This window comes from Hyaena hyaena, unplaced genomic scaffold (genome assembly GCF_003009895.1).
Source record: "Hyaena hyaena isolate Hyena2069 unplaced genomic scaffold, ASM300989v1 scaffold_120, whole genome shotgun sequence".
NCBI classification, from domain to species: domain Eukaryota; kingdom Metazoa; phylum Chordata; class Mammalia; order Carnivora; family Hyaenidae; genus Hyaena; species Hyaena hyaena.
This window is the reverse complement of record NW_024080752.1, coordinates 3,615,405-3,637,236: the sequence shown is the minus strand read 5'-3', so window position 1 is coordinate 3,637,236 and position 21,832 is coordinate 3,615,405.

The following is a 21,832-nucleotide window of genomic DNA, read 5'->3' as shown; positions in this document are numbered from 1 at the left end:
CTTTAGGCCACTCAAGCTTAAGTGTGATGCCAATTTCTCCTCATTCTTCCATAAATTTCCAAACAACACTTCTACCCAGCCCACTTCTCAGACCCAAATAAATACAGGCTAAAAATATAGCCCAGGTCATGAATCATAAATGAGATGGAAAAGCAGTGACTCATAGAAGTTAATCTGCTTTCCCAGGAGAGTGTTGCTGGATGTCCTTTGCTCTGAAAGGTGAGGCAAAATGCCAGCACCATCAATGCATGGATAAAGCTAATGTAATTCCCAGGCCTGCCATTGGGCACCCATCTGATATTCTAAGGCTCCCATTCAGAGGGGCCAAGGGGCGGCAGCCCTGTGCATCCCACACAAGGCAGCAAAGGGATGGGCCCAGCACAGGGGCTAATACGTGTGTGCCCAAGAAAATGGTATAGGGCCCTATCTAACTGTCTCAGTGGTCCAACATGTGCACCATCTTGTTGGCTATGGTCTTAATTTGGTAGCCAAATTGGTAATTTGGTTGCCTTGTAGCCAAGGCAACACCTGTGCAGAATGACTTAGCAGATGATCAACCAATTATGTTTTGTTATCTTTATTTAATTAAGTTGGGAACGTTAATCTAATTGTGACCCTATGTGTAATGTCCCTTCTGCCAACCCATAATCACTTAAAATGTTACATCTTTGGGGATTTAAGGCCTTATTTGTCAGTTCTGAGCTCCTCAAAAATATTAAATAAATTATACCCTACACCCTCAAATCACACAAATCTGACTCAGCCTTCAGTATTTCAGAGCCGAGTTTCTGATTGAGTCAAACATTATTGGAGGAATACTACCCACTCACAAATGAGAGCATCTGCAAGTACCACTACAATGGAGACAAACTTAACAGCTCCATTAAACTTTCTCTTCTATTCCCTTTCCCCCACCCAACAGTGTCTGCACCCATCCCACCCCCACTTTAGAGATTCACGGGCCCTTAAACTTTTGTTCCTGCCCCTGCCTATCAAATTAAATCTCACTCTCAGCAAAAAATCTGAAATCTTAGATAGCAGTATATATATATATATATATATATATATATATATATACAACTAAATTACTATTAAAAACTATAAGTATCATGAAATTAAGTATTACTGGAAAAGGCCAATGTTTTTGTCATCAGTTGTCATACTTAGTCAAACATGATGTCCACAGTAGGAGCATTTGTATATGTGGCTTTAGTCTTTCCAGCTATCTAGGATTATAAGCATGCCGAGTGCATGGTCATGTTTAGAGGCCATGGTGGCCAAAGAACCTCATTCATACTATCCTTTTCCCCCAAGTCACAGCACTCAAGTCCTCCATGAATGGTCGGTTGTTCTGCTATGCTGAAACCACAACTCCCATTAGTCAGTCTCCCACATGATGCTAAACTGCTGAATGACGTCGTATTAGTTTTCAGCTTTTATGGTGTCTCCGAAAAAGAAGCAGCCGCCAACAATATGCCTTTGCAGAATTGCAGCCCAAATGTTAATCATCTCTCATTACACTTCTTTTTACTTGAAACACAAGGGTTTTACTTGAAACACTAGCTCAAGCCAGTGAATTCTGACTCCTGATACTATGACTAAAAGGATATGAGTTTTTGAAAATTTAGAGATTATCCATTCAAACTCCTCTACTTTTCAATGGATAAAAAATTAAGTGGCTTATCTGATGTCACTCAGCATTTAAAGGGCAGGCAGAGTAGAGTCCACTAAAGACACAAAACAAATTTGGAAACATATAAAGAGAAGCAGATGAGTGTGATATGGTGGAAGTCAAGGACACACAGAGTTTCTTGGAGAAAGAGACTGTTAACTGAACGCAGGGCAGTGAAGATGACCAATAGGCTAAGAGGCTGAAAAACGTCCACTAGAATTTGCAAACTGTTGGCTTTAATTGTTGGCTTCAGTTGATCAATATCAGTAAAGTAGAGGAGTAGAGGGCAGAGAGCAGGGGATTGAGAGGGTGATACAGAGGGGAGGAAGTAAACCAGAAAGCATAATGCTCTTGTTTTTTTGTTTTTGTTTTTGTTTTTTGCTTTGAGAACTTTATATTTTAACAAAAGAGGAGAGATACGCTAAGGAGAGGAAGTTATTTAAAAAATGGGACAGACGTGAGCGTGCTCATTTGATAGAAAGGTTGACAATAACAGGAGGGCGGAAGAGGATGCAAGATCACAGCCCCCGGGGAAACAGAAGTGGAGACTGTCCGTGAAATGTGTAAGTCCTGATTCAAATAAGTTCTTATAATAATGAGTCAGATTCTCCCAAGTGCCTGAATCAAACAGCTTTCAAAGTTGGAAGAAACATTTGCCCTTTTCATATGTCTGGCTACTATTTGGGGATTCTTAAATATTCTTATAGCCTCCCAGGACTGAGCCTATGTTTGTATAAATGGAAATGCTGTTAGGATGGACAGCACAAGCCTATGATTTCAGTTAACTGTAGGCTTGCTTCAGAATCAAATCTCAGAGGTATAGCAAAGAGAACTAGAAAGGGATGACCAGCTAAAGTCAATCTTTTTTACAGGAACAAAGCCCTAGACTCACAAAGCCTTTGCACTGGAAAAAACTATTTGCCCCATCCTCTTATTTTCAAAGCATTTGAAAGACTTGAATAGGGTCATGCAACATCACAAAACTCTAAACAGGTACAGAAATTCGCAAATCTGTTAGCTCTATCACACACATCAAGCTCCCAACAAATTCTAACATCGATTTTTGAACTAAACTCAAATAATGCCTTTAGAAAAGTAACACCTTCAGAAAGCAACTCAAATAGAAATTCAGATTCAATTCAATGCTGATTTTATAGCTTGTACTCTTTTTTAAAAAACCTCAGCATCTTGAGCTGAAGAGGAAAAAAAAGCGCAAGAAGACCTCTGTTTTCCTTTAAAGTCCATTAACATGAGGTGAATTATTAGTACGATTGGTTATTACATTAAGTAATGGCTTTCTGTAGGGTGCCTGGCTGACTCAGTCAGTAGAACATGCGTTTCTTGATCTCAGGGTTGTGAGTTTGAGCATCATGTCAGATGGGGAGAATACTTAAAAATAAAATCTTTTTTTTTTTTAAAAAAAGGTAATGACTTTCTACAAGGATATAGAGTTCAATTTATCTATGAAAAGGACAGGAATGTGAAGATTCTAGGGGCAGGGGAGTCAAGTGGTTGGTTATAGCTGATAATGAGGAGTCTAGTTCAGATTTGAGATTCTCATGGAAATCAAGAAGTTTCTTTCCTTCCCTAGCCACTGATTATATTTCAAACTTAAAAACCATTGCCCTAAATACCCCTGACCAATGGCATTCATGAGTACACAAACGGAAACCAAGAAGAGTAGGTGCTACCATGCAGATGGCTCTAGGCTAGCCATTCCCAAAGTACCTGAAGAGGGTCTCTGTTCATAGCATCATTTCCTTTAACATTCTTCTGAAATCCCACATCCTCCAGAAAGTCTTCTGATGCTTCCACTGAAGAGATGGATGCCCAATTCAACCATTACCAACAACCCTCCTTTTCAACAGTCTGAGCCTATAAACTTTGAAATGGTCCAGGGAGGGGATGAGTAAAGCTCTGCACAGCTATGAGTATAACACTGCATCATGACCTGCCTTTGTCTCACCCATTTAAAACATGAGCTCCTAGGATGCATGTCCTCAATGCAGGCAGAGACTCTGGGTTGCCTATCTATATCCTCCCCCCTTCTTCCTTTCCTCCTTTCTTCCCTGCTAATAGAACCACCCCCCCCCCCCGACCATGTGCCCAGCTTCAAAACCATTTCCCAGCTTCCCATGAAGCCAAGAGACTGGGGAGACATAAAAGGGTGTCATCAGGTAGGATTTCACAGAAAGCTTCTTATAATGCAGCTAGAAGGTGCCCCATTTTTGTCTTTGCCCTTCCTTCTTCCTGCTGCCTGGAAAATGTTCCAATGGCTGTGCCACAACCTTGAGTTAACCTGAGAATGGAAGGCATGGGTTAGGGAGGGCAAACATATGGAGGGAAGGACCCTGGGTTATTGATGACTATGGGACCACTATGCGGTCCTGGCCTACCTACCCATGGACTTTTTTACATGAGTGAAAAAAAAAGCCTCTATCTTGTTTAAACCCCAGTTATTTGAGCCTTTATGATAACCTAATCCTAAAAGATACAGAGGCCTTTTAACCTATGCTTTGTAGATGGCATTCGAGGAGTCTGGGTTCCTCTGCAGTTCACTTCCTACCAAGTGAGAGCTCGGGGAACAGGTTTTAGACTAGAATCAGTTCAATAGATCTTCAGCAGATTTCCCTATGTACCAGAAAAGTAACATTCAATCCCTATTATACGAACTTATAGCTTATAAATAACACCTTAAATGGCAAGAATACAGAAGCAAGTGACCAAAGAGATTTTTTTTAATTAGGTCAGGGGTGCCTGGGTGGCTCAGTCATTTAAGCATCTGAATCTCGATCTCGGCTCAGGTCATGAATCTCACAGTTTGTGAGACTGAGCTCCATGTCTGGCTCAGTGTTGACAGCACAGAGCTTGTTTGTGATTCTCTTTCTCTCCCTCTCGGTCTCTCTGCCTCTCCCCCACATTTGTGCGTGCATGCACACACACGGGCACGTGCTATCTCTCTCAAAATAAATACATAAATAAGCATTTTTTAAGAATTAAGTCAAACGCTAAAGCTTATGCTTGTGTTTTTCTCTTAGGAGAGCATCTCGATCCTTCATTCAGAGCCCATTTGCTCTTGATTCAGATACAGTGTTAACAGGTCATCCTCTCAGGAGGCCAGAAACTCAAACTGAAATGCTGTGTTCTCCTAAAGACAGGGTACCTGTCAAGAGCAAATAGTGCCAGCTGACTGGACCCAAGGAATCTGAAAAATTGTGGATATACGGACATATAAATTCAAAAAGCTCAGCCGTTTGGAGACACAGTGTGCTAGCACAACTAGCTCATCACAGTTCTCAGCTCCTGTGGGTATGTCCTGGGTCCTAGTACAGCCCCAGGACTATTCCACTTGAGCTTGGCCCAGTGACAGAGAAGTGATAGCACCATGACTATTAGAATGAAGACTCCTTTTCCATCAGAAGAAAAAAGTGATTACATTCCAGTCTGTACCCTCTCACAGGTGTAAACCCATGAAAGTTCAAAACACATGTCCATGCAAAAACTATGCATGACTGCTCATTGCAGCATCATTCATAATAGCCAAAAAGTGAAAACAACCCAAATGTCTATCAACAGATGAATGGGTCAACAAAACATGGTGTACTCATACAATGGGAAATTATTCAGCCATAAAAAGGGATGCAGTACTGATGCATGCTACAACATGGAAGAATTCTGAAAATACTTTGCTAAGTCAAAAGAAGCCAGGCACAAAGGACCACCTATTACGTGACTCTGTTTATAGGAAATATCTAAAGTAGGCAAATCCGCAGAGACAGAAAGTAGATTCATGGCTGCCAGGGGCTGGGGGTCAGGGGTAGGGAGCTTACAGGTACCTCGCTTCTTTTTGGAGTGATAAACATATTATAAAATCTGATAGTGGTTATGGTTGTACAATTTTTTATTATACTACAAACCACTGAACTGTATCCTTAAAGTGTTAATTTTATGGTATGCAAATTCCCAATAAAACTATAACAAAAAAATAAACCACAGATCTGGAGGGAAACATCTGGCATTTCCCCCTCAAAAAAACATTTTTTTATTCAGTTATCAACCATCTTTAAAGAAAAAGGAGCATATAGTCTTCATTATGCAGAGATTTCCACGTAAAGTATTTTAAGTTTTAGAGGATTGACTTCTAAAGGGAGAAGCTTCAGTTATCTGAAAAAGTCCATGATTTCCTGGTGATGTCAACTAAATGAGTTGACTGTATCAGGACTCCAACCGGTGGGTGTTGACAGTGTCTGTGGGCACCTCATTCAGAAGAAACAGCCCCCCTCTTAACTCACTTGAACAGTTGGGCGATGACTCACAGACTTTCTGTCCTTTCCCTCCCACAGGGTTGCTCAGTGAGTGTAGGAAGCATTAACTCACTAGCAGGTGAGCCACCTCGGAGCCTTTCTGGAAGTCAGCGGGGTATAAATCATAATAAAAATATGACTCGTGAGTGTGCACATTATGCTTTCTGGAGCCCTCTGGGATCAATCCTCGCACCCTGCCAGGACACAAGAGCCTCCCACAGCCACGCCCAGGTCCTACGTCATCCTTCCTGTTCTTTCTTCCTCCATTCCCCCCTCTTCCTCCTTCTTTTCTCAGGTAATAGCATCCTTAGGGAATCGGATTCTTATATTTTACAAAGGGAGACTTGGAAGTTTGCCACACATCCCTGGCAAGAATCCCTTTCATTTGCTCCATGTTGGGGTTCGCTGCATGGCTCTCTCCCCACCTCCCCGGTCATCTTTATTGCTCTCCGTGCACACTCTGCACATGCCCTCCTCAACTCATTCCCACCCTTGGACTAGGCACAGCGATACGGTGCTCGCAGTCTCAGTCTTCATTTCCGCAGAATTTTGCAACTTGTTACTGCTCATCATAAAAGATAAAGAATGTAAGATCTGCTGATGAATAAAGGTTTCTTTGTTTTTGAGTGAATAGCTTATAGCTACTCCAGATGGGTTAACATATTTTTTTAAAAACTCGTCTCTGTATTTAAAGGGATTAAAAAGAGAGACTTGAAATAACTTAGACGGGTCCTGAAAGTCCAGCATTATGTAGACAGCCATGTGTTGGCTCCCATAAGCTGTCTATGCATGATGTATATGTTGGGGAGTTGAGGGTGGGAAGAGTACAGAGGTACTCTGAAAAGTTTTAGACGTTTATTCCAAACTTTCAGGACCTCCAAGATATTTTCTTTTCAAATCAAAAATTCTTTCCAAGTCTGTCTTCATTTAGCCAGAATAAGTATCTTTAACATCATTTCAGAAAGCAAAAGAAAACCAGCACAAAAATAGATGAGCCTCTGGTCAAGGTACTCCCTCCACCCTGCCCCCCCCACCCCCCCACCACCAAAGACTCCTTTCTTGGCTGAAGTACCCGCCTCCTGCTCTCCAGCAAAGCCCCTTGGTTCCGGTTCCGGTTCCGTGGGCAGGAGAGAACAGACCCTGCCTGCCCAGGGGATATTCTTCCACAGTCGGCACCTTCTCCCATCTGTTCAAGGGACACCACATACAACTAGTTTGACTTGTAGAAGATGAATTAAAGTTGAATGGTGAACAAGACATAAAGACTTTAAAAAAATACCATCCTTTCTAGCCTTACATAAGCTCGTCAGTACACTATAATGTCAGTAAAGATTCACACTAGAATTTTCTTTAATTCCAGCATTACTATCTAAGAGAAATACATCAGACAAAACTATAGGCTTTGCTTTCTAAAACAATATGCACGCTTACCTTTTCAAATACACACTCATATACTGGGTGTAGTTGCGGCAGGATGGCTAGTCTTACTTAAGACCCTCCTCCTTTGCTGGGGAAATGGCCTGTCCGGATGGATGCCAGCATCTCCAGCTACACAAGAAATGGAAGAGCATGCTCCTAGACTGAGGACCAGGATCCCATCATATTGGGAGCCCCCACCTCCAGCTTTGTAACAGTGGGGAGAGCAGCTGAGAAACAGAAGACAGCAAGCTGAAACAGCACAGTGAAGATGAAGCTTTCCTCCCAGGGTCAGGAAGTCAGGGAATTGTCTCTGAACAAAGGAGTGGCCAGAGTGTGGCTTTTTCTCTGGGACACTATGTTGTTCCTGGGGCGGGTGGGGAGAGGGGGGATCAGCACATAGTGACATGTGGAGGTCCCCCCATCTACTAGTCACAGGGAGAAAAGCATGTTGCAGAATGGTGTGCATGCTATAATCTTCACCTGCATCAACAAGTATGTTTATGTGTATATATAAATATGCAATTCTTGGGGAGCCTGGGTGGCTCGGTAGGTTAAGCATCCAACTTTAAATTTTGGCTCAGGTCATGATTTCAGGGTTCATGGATTCAAGCCCCACAGTAGGCTATGTGTTGGCAGTGTGGAGCCTGCTTAAGATTCTTTCTCTCTCTCTTCCCCTTCCCAGCTCTCTCTCTCTTTCATAGTAAATAAACTTCAAAAGATAATAATAATAATTTTAAATATGCAATGCTTAGGAAGAATTCTGAAAGAATACAAAATAAACTGTCAATATTGGTAATTACCCTAGAAAAGGGACATTCATCTTCTATCTTCTGCATTGTTTGAATTTTTACCAAAATAAGTATGTATTACTTTGACATTTCAGAAAATACAATAAAGAAAATTAGATTAAACAAAAAGAGTTCAGAAAAGTTAGTCTTCATTACTCTTACTCCTTATTGTATTAAAATTTTTTTATTTGAGATAGAGAAAGTGGGGGAGAGGGACAGAGAGAGAGAGAGAGAGAGAGAGAGAGAATCTAAAGCAGGCTCCACGCTCAGTGCAGAGCCTGATGTGGGGCTTGATCCCACAACCCTGGGATCATGACCTGCGCCAAAATCAAGAGTTGGATGCTAACCAACTGGGTCACCCAGGCCCTAATTACTGTTTTATTATAAAGAATACAGATCAGGACCTGCCAGATGAAGAGACACATAGGGGAGGGTTTGTGAGTATGTCCACCACAGAGCTTCTGTGGCTTTTCTTAGTGAAATTAGGGCATGTCACCCTCCTGGCACATCGATGTGTTTACCAACCAGGAAGCTCTACTGAGCCTCAGTGTTTAAAGGTTTTATTGGGGCTTCACTCTGTAAGCACAATTGATTGAATCACTGGCCATGTATTTGAACTTACTCTCCAGCCCCCCTCCTCCAACCTCCCATCTCTGGAGACTGGACTGATACCACAGGGCTCAGAGCCCCAACCCTGTCACCACATGATTGATCTTTCGGGCATGACCAGCCCCATCCTGAAGCTCTAGGGGCCCACCATAAGTCACCTCGTTAGCATAAACTCTGGTGTGCTTGAAGAGGGGTTCATGAATAATGAAGATACTTCTATCATTTGGGAAATTACAGAAGTCTTAGAATAGACATGCCAGGAACCTGGGACAAAGATCAGGCAAATTCATGATTATACAGTAAGTGTTTATTCAGATCTTTTGCCTGTTTTTTAAACTGGGTTGTTTATTTTCTTATTGTTGAGTGTTAAGTGTTCTCCAAGCATGCATCTTCTCTTTTCTCGCCCTTAGCGCTTCCCTTATTGTACTTAAAAAAAAAATACAAATCAGAGAACAATCTCATTCACCCGGATCTGGTGGCCTGTGCACCCCCAGAAGTGCTGGGTAAATAAGAGCTAAGACATAGCCATTCTGGTGAGTAGAGCATCTTTTTGCTGAGTGTATTTCCACTAGCGAGTGTTATTGCACCTGAGAAAGATATGTACTTTTTACATGAAAACAAAAGCTATAGACAACAAATTAGATCTGCCCTTGGAACAAACTTTATCCTGTTTGTTTATGTTTCCAAAATGCTACAGAGATGCAAAGGGAACCATATAAAATGCAGACTATTATTAAGAAAAACATAAAACAGGGGGTCTTCACCGCATTGTAAGCTGGCAGTAATGTTGACGCCAGTGGGGGTAACTCAAACCTCCACATGTTTTTGGTTTTCTTTATAAAGAGAAGGGTTTAGGCCATACATGAGTTTCTAAATTTAAACCTCCATCCCCAGAGATTGTCTTCCAGTTGCTGATTCTGTTTCATCTCCTGAAAACAGGGTCATGAATAGGATTCTGCAGGGGTCAGGAGACCTGTTGTATTCCCAGGTGTTTTTATTCTCTAGTTTGCCTTGTCACACTCTCTATACATCGTTTTCCCTGATATATACATACTCTCCCATTTGAAGAGTTAAGTACAAAAGTATTCATTAAATGCTGTCTGCTCTTCAAGGGCAAGATGTTGTTGTCAAGTTTAGTAGAAAAAAAAAAGTAGAATGTAAAACATGCTCATTGTGATGACAAAAGTTGGAAATGCATCCTGAGACACATCAACAAACCGAGATGCTGAATTGTTAGCACACTATACGACAATAGAACTCTGCTAACTGCTTGACACTCAGCCAACTTGCCACAGCCCGTAGATGTGCCCACGCCCTCTGCTGCTACCCTGTGGACTGTAGACTCCCTGAGACCCCAGGTGTGTTTGAGCCACCCCTGTATACAGCAGTTGTAACTGCCATTGACATCACATCATTTAAATAGATATTAAACAAACTGAAAATATGAGTTTAGATTTTTTTAGTTTCTGGGGTGCCTGGGTAGATCAGTCAGTTAAGAGTCTGACTCTTGGTTTCAGCTCAAGTCATGATCTCACGGTTCATGGGTTTGAGCCCCACACCAGGCTCTGCACTGGCAGCAAAGAGCCTGGTTGGTATTCTCTTTCTCCCTCTCTCTCTCTCTCTGCCCCTCCTCCACTCACACTGTCTCTGTTTCTCACAAAATAAATAAATAAACTTTTAAAAAACATAGTTATTTCTATGAAAATTAAGTCACAAATTTTGGGAAGATTTTATGAAGGCAAGTTGCCTTAAAATAAAGCTAAACTACATGTGGATAAAACAACTCTAAAATATTTTAAAAATTAAACGTCTATACTCAGTCTGCTTTGAACATCTCTCTAACAGCTCGTAACAGCTCATAACCCTTCAAAGACACTGAAAGGATTGTAAATGAGGAACTATGGGTAGAATTTATACAAGAACAATGAAAGGGGTATTAAACATTGAATCTGTAAAACTGGGAGAAAAGGCATAGACTCTACAACACAAATGTACATTTACATGCATTTCACTGAACCATCAAAAGTGCAGGTGAAACATTACACTGATGCACCAAAGTATTTTCTACACGAATATATCATTTTCCACCTTACCATGATCATTCATCTCCTAGTTTCAACCAAAAGCTGTAACAGCAGCATTTCACAAAGCGTGTTTCATGAAATAGTAGTTCCATAAGAAGCTGGTCAATAAGTTTTAAAATGCTACCTACTTCGGGGGCCTGGGCGGCTCAGTCATGATATCACCATCTGTGAGTTCGAGACCCGCGTCAGGGTCTGTGGACAGTTCAGAGCCTGGAGCTGGCTTCAGATTCTGTCTCCCTCTCTCTCTGCCCCTCCCCCACTCAAGCTCTGTCTCTAAAAAATGAATAAATGTTAAAAAAACATTTTTTAAATGCTACCTACTCTAGTCCTCACCTTAGAAACCGCAGTAGGGATGGGGGGAAATGGATGTGTATAAGAAATGTTATAAAGGTGGGATCGACAGGGCTTGATAACTGAAGGTTGTGTGGAGTGTGACAGTGAGTGACATAGAAGTGCCTCAGACTTCTGGCTTGGACGACTGGGAGATGCCACTCACTGACAGGGCAAGAGGAGAGAGTGTAGATGCGGGGTATCCAGTGGTGTGTTTGGTCTGCAGTAGTTGAATTGAATATCTTAGTGAAGAGGGGTGTAAGAAAATCAAATGCCAAACCAGTGATCTTTCAGTTCTCATATTCCTTCACAGATTCTATGACTACTTCACAGATTTGAACATTGTGCTGTCCATCATCTTTCCCCTCAAAATTCCGCCACCTCTCCCTAGATGACCTGGTCCTCTCTCCATCCTGCTCCTCACGCTGCTAGTTCTGTCACCAATGCCTTTTCTTCCTCCCTCTCCACACTTTATGTAAACGCTGCATCCCAAAGCCCTCTTTCATCTGCACTCTCCCTTCGGTAGGCTTGTCTATTCCCTTAGCCTTGATGACAACACCAACAAAAATAATTTCTCCTCAGTCCTAACTATTCTATTTTCTGCTGGAGATGTCCACCTGGATGCTTTGAGGCCACCTTGAATGCATCACATGAAGAACGGAACTCACCCTTCACTCCCAAACCCTTCCTGCCTCTCCCCTTCTTCCTTTAACAGGTCTCACATCTGCCCTCACTCCTCTGCCACTGCCTCTGCTCGCACCCCGCTTCTCCCTAGACCTCCCTTTCCCCAGTCTCCCTCTTCCTGGATCCTCTCTGAGTACTGTACCCATATGATCTCTCTAACACATAGCTCTGAGATCATGGGGGAAGGGGAGGGGGAAAAAAGTTACAAACAGAGAGGGAGGGAGGCAAACCATAAGGGACTCTTAATGACAGAGAACAAACTGAGGATTGATGGGGGGTAGAGGAGAAGGGAAAATGGGAGATGAGCATTGAGAAGAGCACTTGTTGGGAAGAGCACTGGGTGTTGTATGGGAGCTAATTTGACAATAAATTACATTAAAAAATAAATTAAAAAAAATAAAACATAGCTCTGAATTTGTCGAAGTTCTGAGTTTATCCTTAGGCTACTAAAAAAAATATTCAACGGTTTTCTGTTGGAAAACCCAACCTTTCAGATACTATACAAATTTACTATAGGCTCAGTCTATCTTATTTTCCCACTGATCTTCAACATATACCTCACACACTGTCCAACCAAGTCAAATCACTCACCATTCCCCAAACACATCCTCTGTTTTCCCACCTCCATGCCTTCCCACTTGTCATTCTTTTTGCCTTGAATGCTCTTCCTGCATCTCTGCCCATGGAAACTCTACCTGTTTTGCAAGATTCAATTAAGATGGCTCCTCCATTCTGAAAGCTTCTCTAATCATCATCCCCTTTCCTCTGTGATATCCCATGTGCTTGACTTGGATCACCTTGACATCACGTATTATGTATTGCCTTACGTTACAGTAATTTGTGTGGACATCTTTGCTCCCTTTTCATACTGTAATCTCCTCATGCAAGAACTATGTCTTACTCATCATGGTCGTGAAAAAAGCACTGACCTGGGAGTCAGGAGACTTGAATTTTAGTCCATGCTAGAGCATGAGCCCGGTGACCTTGGGTAAGTTAACTCACTGTGAAATAGAACTTTGTAGTCAATGTATCAGTCTGAGTCCTGAGTCCTGAGTCCAGAATTAAAGGCGTCCTGCTGAGAGGAGAAGGGAGGGGCAGTGCCTTTCAAGGAGCTGGATTTGTTACTAGGTTAAAAAAAAATATGTCTGAATTATATATTTCACCATTTCCTAATGAATGATTCATATAAATTATTATCTGATGACACTGAAGGAGAAAATCCAATTTCTGGGGTTGTCCTTATAGCACATAGTCTTTTTCCTCAAGCTGCTTGCTTTCTGGCACTTCTTCACCTCTAACTAAAGGAAATTTCCAACTCCAAGACAGGCTCTGTTCTTACAATTTACTGGTAAGTTACTTGTTAAAACTGTTAATACAGGGGGGCTCAGTTGGTTAAGTGTTCAGCTTCGGCTCAGGTCATGATCTTGCCATTCCTGAGTTCAAGACCTTCATTGGGCTCTGTGCTGACAGCTCATGCCTGGAGTCTGCTTCGGATTCTGTGTTTCCCCCTCTCGCTCTCCCCCTCCCCCACTTAAGCTCTGGCTCTTTCTCTCCCAAAAATAAATAAACATTAAAAAAATTTTTTTAAACCTGTTAATGCATTTCCATGTGGAAATGAAGGTACCAATACTGGTAGAATACCATGGTTAGGAAACCAAGCTAGCCTGTAAATGCCATTTAGCCCAGAGTGCATTGAGTCAGGGTCAAGTCTGCTACAACATACCTGGTCCCTGGCTGACCTGCCTCTCTCATTCCCACGCCTTGAGATCTTGGTGTGGAAGCCATAGGTATACTGGATGGGTGGCAGTGAGGAAGTTACCTATAACTTTTAGAGAATTTGTGCAATTAAAAGAGAAGAAAGAAGGAAACTTGAGAAAATTAGAAGTAGGTTAGGTTAGATTTGTCAAAAGCTAAACGACTAATCAACTGTTTATTCTTCCATATCCTCTTACCTCCTAATGCACATCGCAGGGTCATGTTCTTCAACCACTGCCTCAGAGCTGCTCAGCTGGCCCCTACTATGTGACAAGCTCTGTACTAAGCTTTATATATATATATATATATATATATATATTTTCATTTATTCCTCTCCCTCACCATAGGAGAAAGCTTATCAGCTTTTATTGTTATGTCTCTGGAAAAATTCATTGTCCCAAACAACTGATATACAAACTAACTTTTGACCCACGATGTCTTCATAAAATAGGGACGGCCTGTACCAGGCCTGGGGCCCCACTATCTTTAATAGATAATGATAGATAATGATGGGCAAAGGCTCTGTGAGTTGGGAAGGCACGGTAGCTCTTGTGCCCTCACCCAGCCCCCTGGACTCTGTCCCATCACATAGAGAAGTCCTGGTGCATTGCCCAAGAAGAAGACCTTCTCAGCTTCTCTCCAGATATTCCAAATTGGAAAATGAAAGACAAAGGGCTTAGGAGTATCTTTCCATTCAGGTGCCACAGGAGGGTATGCACCTCAGGGGCAGACAGGTAAGATAAGTGAGTGAAACTGGGTGGGACGGTGGCTCCTTGGCCAGCCTTGGCCATCTGCCGACACATGGGATGGCTGGCCCAGGGCTGCCAACTCTTCTGAGAAACCAGATATCCAGAGTTTAATATGGAACTTTTTAAATTTTGACAACTAATAAAAAAGGCACTTTTTTCTAATTTGACCAAACAAAACGTGTATTTAAACTGTTGGTTTATGAGTTCTGTGTTCTAGATTCTTTTCTGGGTAGGACACTACCTGTACTATGCATTCTTTCCTCTCTCTTTCTCTCTCCTTTCCTCCCCTCTGTCCCTCAATCCCATCAGCTTTCCACACATAGTATTTTTTCCAACTGCTCCCAAGAACCTTTAGCTTCATTTCCCATCAGAACTCTTGGCTGCCAGTGTCTGACCCTGACAAATGAGAGCAGTTCTTTAAACTTCATTCCAGCTTTGTCCACCTCTACGTGTGAGCTGTGCTTTCCTTTAGTGCCCTTTGGCTGTGCCTTCCCTCCATCAGCACCCCTTTTGGTTGCTAGTTGCTTCTGGATTTCCCATTCACTTGCTTCAGCCATCTGTCTTTCCTGTCCTTTGGGGGCAGTGATGGGAAGAGGGTGGGTATTCATACCAGTGGGTCTCTGAACATTATGGGCCCCCAAGCTGCATTCTGGCCAAGCCACGGGGACATGGCAAGGCTTGCTCAGGGGAATGGCTGGAGGGGCAGCCAGGGAGGCTGGATCCTCAGCAAGGGGCTCTCAGAATGGGTAAGGACTCTGGTGTGCACATGGAGATCTAAACACAGGAGTGCCTTCTGTCTTTAGGAGACTATCAATATTCTAAACAATGAACTGAAGGTCAGAGCCATTTCCTCATTTAGAGGTGCAAAATAAGACCCTCGATTTACTATGTGATCCTGGTGAGAGGCTGGGAGAAGAATTATGCCGAAATTGAAATTATTTCCACCCAAACAAGAAAGGGCTTCGTGTCAGATTTCACATGATTTTTAAAATATATTTTTAATGACATTTCTTGTACACACCTGAGTTTATGGTTACAAATTTATACTTATTTGTCATCATGGCTATGATATCAATAAATTTCATGATTTCAACCAATTTTCTCAGTCAAAAATCTAATTCCCAGAGGCCTCCTGACTTTTCCAAATACCTGCTTGCTAAACTTTCCTGTCTCAGATATAATCTCTTCATATAATGTCCATTTGTGGGCAGCACTAAGGCCTATATCTTTTGGTGACCACAGTCTTGATGCTTCAACACAAATCTGACCAGATCCCTCTCACTCTGCCTCTGCCACCCCCCAACCAAAATCTGAAGTTTGTATCATTTAGGAGAGAGAAAGAAACCCCAGGTACCTCATTTCCCTGCTGTTAGGGACGGGGGTTGTGGAATGGCCTGGCCTCATGAGCTACGCGCATCATTTAGATCACTATTCTGATGGAACAGTCATACTGGGAAACAGAGTTGGTTCAATGAATCCGTGTGATAACATGGTATTGGCTTTAGAGTAATATGAAAATGGAAGTTAGGGGAGAAGCCATATTAGGGAAGTGACCTCCACAAGTTGTGGAAGATGAATTAATGGAAGCCAGTCCATGCACACTGTACAAGTCCTGGTCTACACCAACACGTTGTCATCCACAGGGACCTCCTCAAACACAAAGGTGAAAAATTGACAAAGCCAAGGCATTTTGGGCTCCTTGCTTTTTCCTTCTCATTGCTTTTTATGACAATTTTTTCTATTAGAAAAAAAAGTTTTCATTCCAGTCTTTTTTGTAGCATTGTAATCAATAGAGACATTTGGCATAGAACGTTTAGTTCAGGGAGTGAGGACAGGTGAAGCAAGATGGAGGTAAAAAAAAAAAAAAAAAAGTTCTGTACACAGAACTGGGAGTTCTTGTCTGGGCTTCACAACTAGCTGTGTGGGTTGGGGCAAGTTACTTCATATCTCTGAGCCTCCATTTCTTCAACTGTAAAATGAAGGTTTTGAACTTTGGGATCACTAAGCCTCTTTCTCTCAGGTAATGCTCGAGTGGTCAGGGATGGGCAAGGACTGGACAGATCAAAGGATGTATGAGCGTTTAAAGGGAATAACAGGAACAATAGGTCAAATCTACCAATATATTCTAAATTCCAGCAGGATCTACTTTTACATTCACTCTAAGAAAGAAACAGGAAAGAAAATATAACACCCTCACTGATAAATTGTCAGTTTTAGATGGAAATATTTCCTCCCACCGATATTGCCTCCTTTTCAACCACCAATAACTCAGAAAAGAGAGAAATTAGCAGAGGTAGAAAGCCATCCTGTTACATGTGGGGGCTTGACCCACACCACTCAGGTCTGCCTTTATTTTGCATAAATCATGGGACTATCTCGTCAAGGGTTTCCCAGAGTTATAAATCTCCCTCTTTCAAGGTTCAGATTACTAGACTGGCTATGTGTGTGGTAGGGCCTTTTTCTCTTAGCACTTTTATCCGGAGAGAATCGAGAAGGGTTAACTCCTGCTGTTCCTACAGTCCTCGGGTTGGACACCAAGCCCTGGCCTGGCCTGACAGGCTAGACCATGTAAGCAATGATCCCAGTCACCATCATTCATCCTGGCCTGCCCCCTGACCTGGCCTCCCCTCCACTCCTCCCTGAAATCCTACACCTGGATGCTTTCCCATGACATGACCCCTCTCACACTGCTCTATAGAACAGAGCATCTGTGCCCAGGACACCACTCTCAGCTTTTTTGGTGAAGCCAGCTTAGTGTTATTAAGAGAGTGCTAAGGACATTTCTTCTCTCTATTAACACAAAGGTGTTAAAAATTATTTCCTTTAGGAAACTGTCCTGAATCCATTTTCCAAGCAAAAGAGATTCTAACAGAAGGAGATTTCAGACCAGTTGGGAAAGGAGACCTGAAGTCTCAGGAACTTAGGCAGCATTTTGTTCAAATCTCTTTTTTAAATATGAGACAATGAGGCCCGAGGTGAAATGACTTACCTAAGGTCACACAGCCATTAATGCAGCCCTTGTAACTCCTATATCTGTCCCCTTCAGTGTGAAAGATATTAGGGCAGACAGAACATCGTAGTACCATGGGTTACATGTAGTCTAGACAATAGTCAATACTTGTCTACTGGCTCTGTAATAAACCATAATATTAGACAAGGGAGGATGGATGGTAAGAGTAGGCTGTGAGATTTACAAAGGAAGTAAAGAAAATTCTTCACATGAATTCATACTTGCACACAAAGCTGATGAGCCCAATACCCAAGAACACTTACATGGGCAAACACATTGCAATAAATGTTCTTGGGGGACTGTTATGGTTTGAGTTACAGACCCCTCAAAAATAAATTGAAGTCTTAACCCCCAGAATCTATGAATGTGACCTTATTTGGAAGCAGGTATAATCAAGTTAAGATGAGGTTATACTGGATTAGCGTGGGCTGGAATCCAATGACCGGTGTCTTTATAAGAAAAGGGGAATTTGGATGTGGTCACAGAGCCAAGGAAGCCATGTGAAGATGGGGGCAGAGATTGGAGTGATGCTTCTCAAAGCCAAGAAATGACAAAGATGGCGGGCCACCACCAGAAGCTGGAAGAGGCAAGGAAGGATCCTCTCCTAGAGACTTCAAAGAGAGCATGCCCCTACCAATACCTTGATTTCAGACTTCAAGCCTCTAGAATTGTGAGAGAATAAATTTCTGCAGCATAAGCCACCTAGTTAGTGATACCTGTCACCGCAGTCGTAGGGAACTAATACAGTCTGGGGAAGTTGTTGGGGTGGGTTGGGTTGAAGTGAGGAGGATGAAATCATGCAAGTCAATGCAACCAGGCAAGGTCTACAGCTCGGTCCTATAATAAAGCTGTCTGCCCAGTGTGGTCCTTCTTCTACAACACTCCATTCCACAAATTTCCAGGACTGCAAGGTGCAGTGAGAGGGTGGGAAGAAGAGCACTGGAGAGAAACAAAACGTGGTTTGAACCCTGTCTTATATTCACTTGGGTTGGAAAGTGTGGGGTAGAGAATGTACTTCTGAGGGCTTGGTGTCATCATTTGGAGAAGGGAGCCTCCCTTGGACAGCTATGGTCAGAACTACTGGCTGGGGGCGGCTCCCACCTGGTTGGTGTCTTTGCTTCTGCTTTATTTAGGCTATCAACAAAGTTATAAGCAATTTGGGGGTTGGGAATGGGCAAGGTTTTAAATACCTCCTATATGAAGAGCAGAGCCCTGGAGTCATTAAATGGTGCCTGAGCGACCTACAGACCAATCCTCTCATTTCAGAGATAAGTCACGTTGTATATTTTCCACACTCACCACAGACTATGTTGGGCAATTGAGAGACCTCCAAGTGAACATTTGGTGATGGATAAAGTGACTTAGGAATGCCTCATAAAGAAATGGGACTAATCATATGGTAAGTACAAAAGTCACTATTTGGCACCATTGAACTCACTTCACTGCTTTGCTCAGACTGGGGTCTGGTTGTCCCATTTCTGCTGTGATATCTCTTAAAGAATAGTTTTCTGGCCTACTGTCCTTGAGAGATCTTCAGGGGTGGGGTGGGGTAGGGTTCAAGGTCTGAGCTTAAATGAAAGTTACTCAAACATAGGTGCTCAGAATTCATAAAATGTTTTCAGCTGCACAACTGATTCTATATCATAAGACCAAAAGAAGAGTCCATTTTTAAAGGAAAGATATTTAACTCAAAGTCAAACCTAACTTAGAGTAGAAGGCAAATACAGTTCCTATTGTAAAGATAAAAGATGCAAGAAAACAAAACAAAGAATAGCTGTAACTCTGCCATTTCTCCCCAGAATGAATGAAATACCTTCCATTTCCACCCAAGCAACGACCTTTCTTGCTTTCCCTGTGTTTTTTTTTTCTTTCTAGCATTATTACATATGACATATCATATTGGCTTATTTATTCAATCAGGGCCCATCTCCACTCACTAGAATGTGAGTCCCATGGAGGCTCTGACCTGGTCTCTTTTATTCACTGATGTATCCCCAGAGTCTAGAACAGTACCTATCACATACCTGGTTCACAGTATATATGTGTTGAATAAACAGGTGAATGAATAAAAAATAGGTTTGGGCAGGGAGAGGAGCAGTCACATGATATGGATGAGGAAGTTGATATGTGGCTACCTTTGCCTACAAAAGTTGCCCCCATGTCCACTAGCCATCAAGAATCTCTCTCTCACTTCTCTGCTCTGATTCCATCATCACTAACCAACTTTTGACTTAAAACTTCCTATGTGCATCTTCCTACAGATGGGAATACAAGGATCACAATTCAGGTGCACTTGGTACAATAATTTTTAACTGTAAATTAATATGCTGGCACTTCATTTTTTTTAAATTGGTTCACATCTAAAAGAATACTGAGGAACAGGATCTCAACCAGGATGGAAACCTGTGTTGAAAAGAGCAAAGAATGGCACACAGGGGGCTTGAGTTTTAACTCTCCTTTTGACTCACCTGTGTGGCCTTAAAAAAAATCACTTCTCTGGGCTTTAGTTTCTCCAAGAGGCATTGAACTTGGTGACTTCTGAGTCCCTACCAACTTTCAAAGTTAGGATTCTATAAAATGAATAAAGTAGGCTCTTCCATGTATTTTGACTTCCTATGAGAAGTGATAACTGGGGTCTTATGTCACTGTCTATTGGCAACAGTGTGGGTCACTTGGGTCGGGGGTGTGTGCCTTCCCTTGGGTCTGTTATCAGCACCATGAAAAGACAGATGATGTCCTCATTAAAAATCTAACATGTCAGTGGAATCACTCCCTAGGGAAAGTGGAGATCACACAGCAACTCCTTTCACATTCAAAATTGTACAGGTGTGTAGGTGTGGGGAGTGGAAGGTGGTACAAGAGGGAAGGCAAGGCAAGGCAGAGAGCAGAGGAGGTCTAGGTGATGGGAAGGCAGGTGCAGAGAACACAGGTTTGGGGTTGCTCATTTTCTCACTAGAGCCTGGCAGACACTTAGGTTGACAAATGAGAATGGGCGCATGAACTTTCAGTAGATACATGAAGCTATTTCCATTATGAGCCGAGTCACTCTGGGGGAGGGCAAGAACTGAGTGTCCCATAAATTTGTCTTCCTTAGAGGTTTTACTTATCCATTTGCCAACACTGTCCCAAGCCTGCTCTCTCTGTAACCCTTTTAGCATTCATTATCTGGCCTTCCTTGAGATCTTAATTGTCTATTTGTGATAGTTATTGGGTTATCTCTCAAATTTACACCTTCAGATCAGGCTTCCGACCTGAGTGCCGGTCTTATATGACTGTTTACCTACAAATTAATACCACTTATATGTCATTATTTTAAGCATAATATGTCAAAAGCAAAGTTAGCATGACCCCCTTCCCAACTCACTCTGTTTCTATCAATGACATCACTAATCCCATGAGGCTTAAATTTGGAGTTATTTTTCACTCCTCAAAACTTTTGCTCAACAATCACCCACAACCTCCATAAACAACAGTAACAAACTCACCAATCTACCCATTCTTCAATAAATGTTCACTATTCTATTATTTGTATCATGAGCTGAAATGATCTGATCGATTGCCCAAGACTGTGGAGGCTTCTCTCAGAGGCTCTGTCTTCATCTCCTTTTCCACACCTCCACCTTAATCCATGCCCCCACCCCTTCATGCCTAAACTCTCAGAGTTTCCTTCTGACTGGCCTCCTGATCTCTATTTTCCCCCTGCTTCCATCCATCTCAAATAAATTAAGATTGATCCTTCGGGAAACACTTTCATCAAGTCACAGCTTGCCAACAAATCAAGCGAGGGTTCTTGGTTACCAATCACAGTATTTACAAACTCCTCCTTTGACATGTAAGAGCTTCAGTCAATTGCTTGCTCTTCCCCAAGCTACCCACAATCTATATTTGTCTTTATTCAACTCACATTTGCTGGAGCACCACCTATGTGCCAGCACTCTCTGTGCCACCTGCCACCCTCCAGTATTCCCCACCTCCACGAAGCCCAGGTTAGATGATCCTCTGCGGCAGCCACCACAGAGACACCTGCCTTCTAGACTGCTCACGTTCTTGCCCTGCCAGGAATCCCCTCCCTTCTGCCAATCCAGATCTGAGATCTCTTCCAAGACACACCTTCTCCTGAAGGTTTCTCTTGTGAGAGACTCCCAGACCACAACCTTTCCCTTTCTCTGAATTCCTTCAGCATCTGTGCACGAGATATCTATTTCTGAGCATTGTTCTCTTATTATTTCACATGCATTTGTTGGCCTCCTGGATTGAAATGTGGACTCTGGAAGAGCAGGGGCCAAATCTTCTTCTCTTCTTTTACCCACATCTGGAATGAGCCAGGGCAAATAGGAGACCAGGAAGGGCCCTGATTTTGCACACAGCTCATGGACAAGGCCCACTTGCCGCAGTGTAGGCAATAAAGGCAGAAGGGGGCGGCACCAA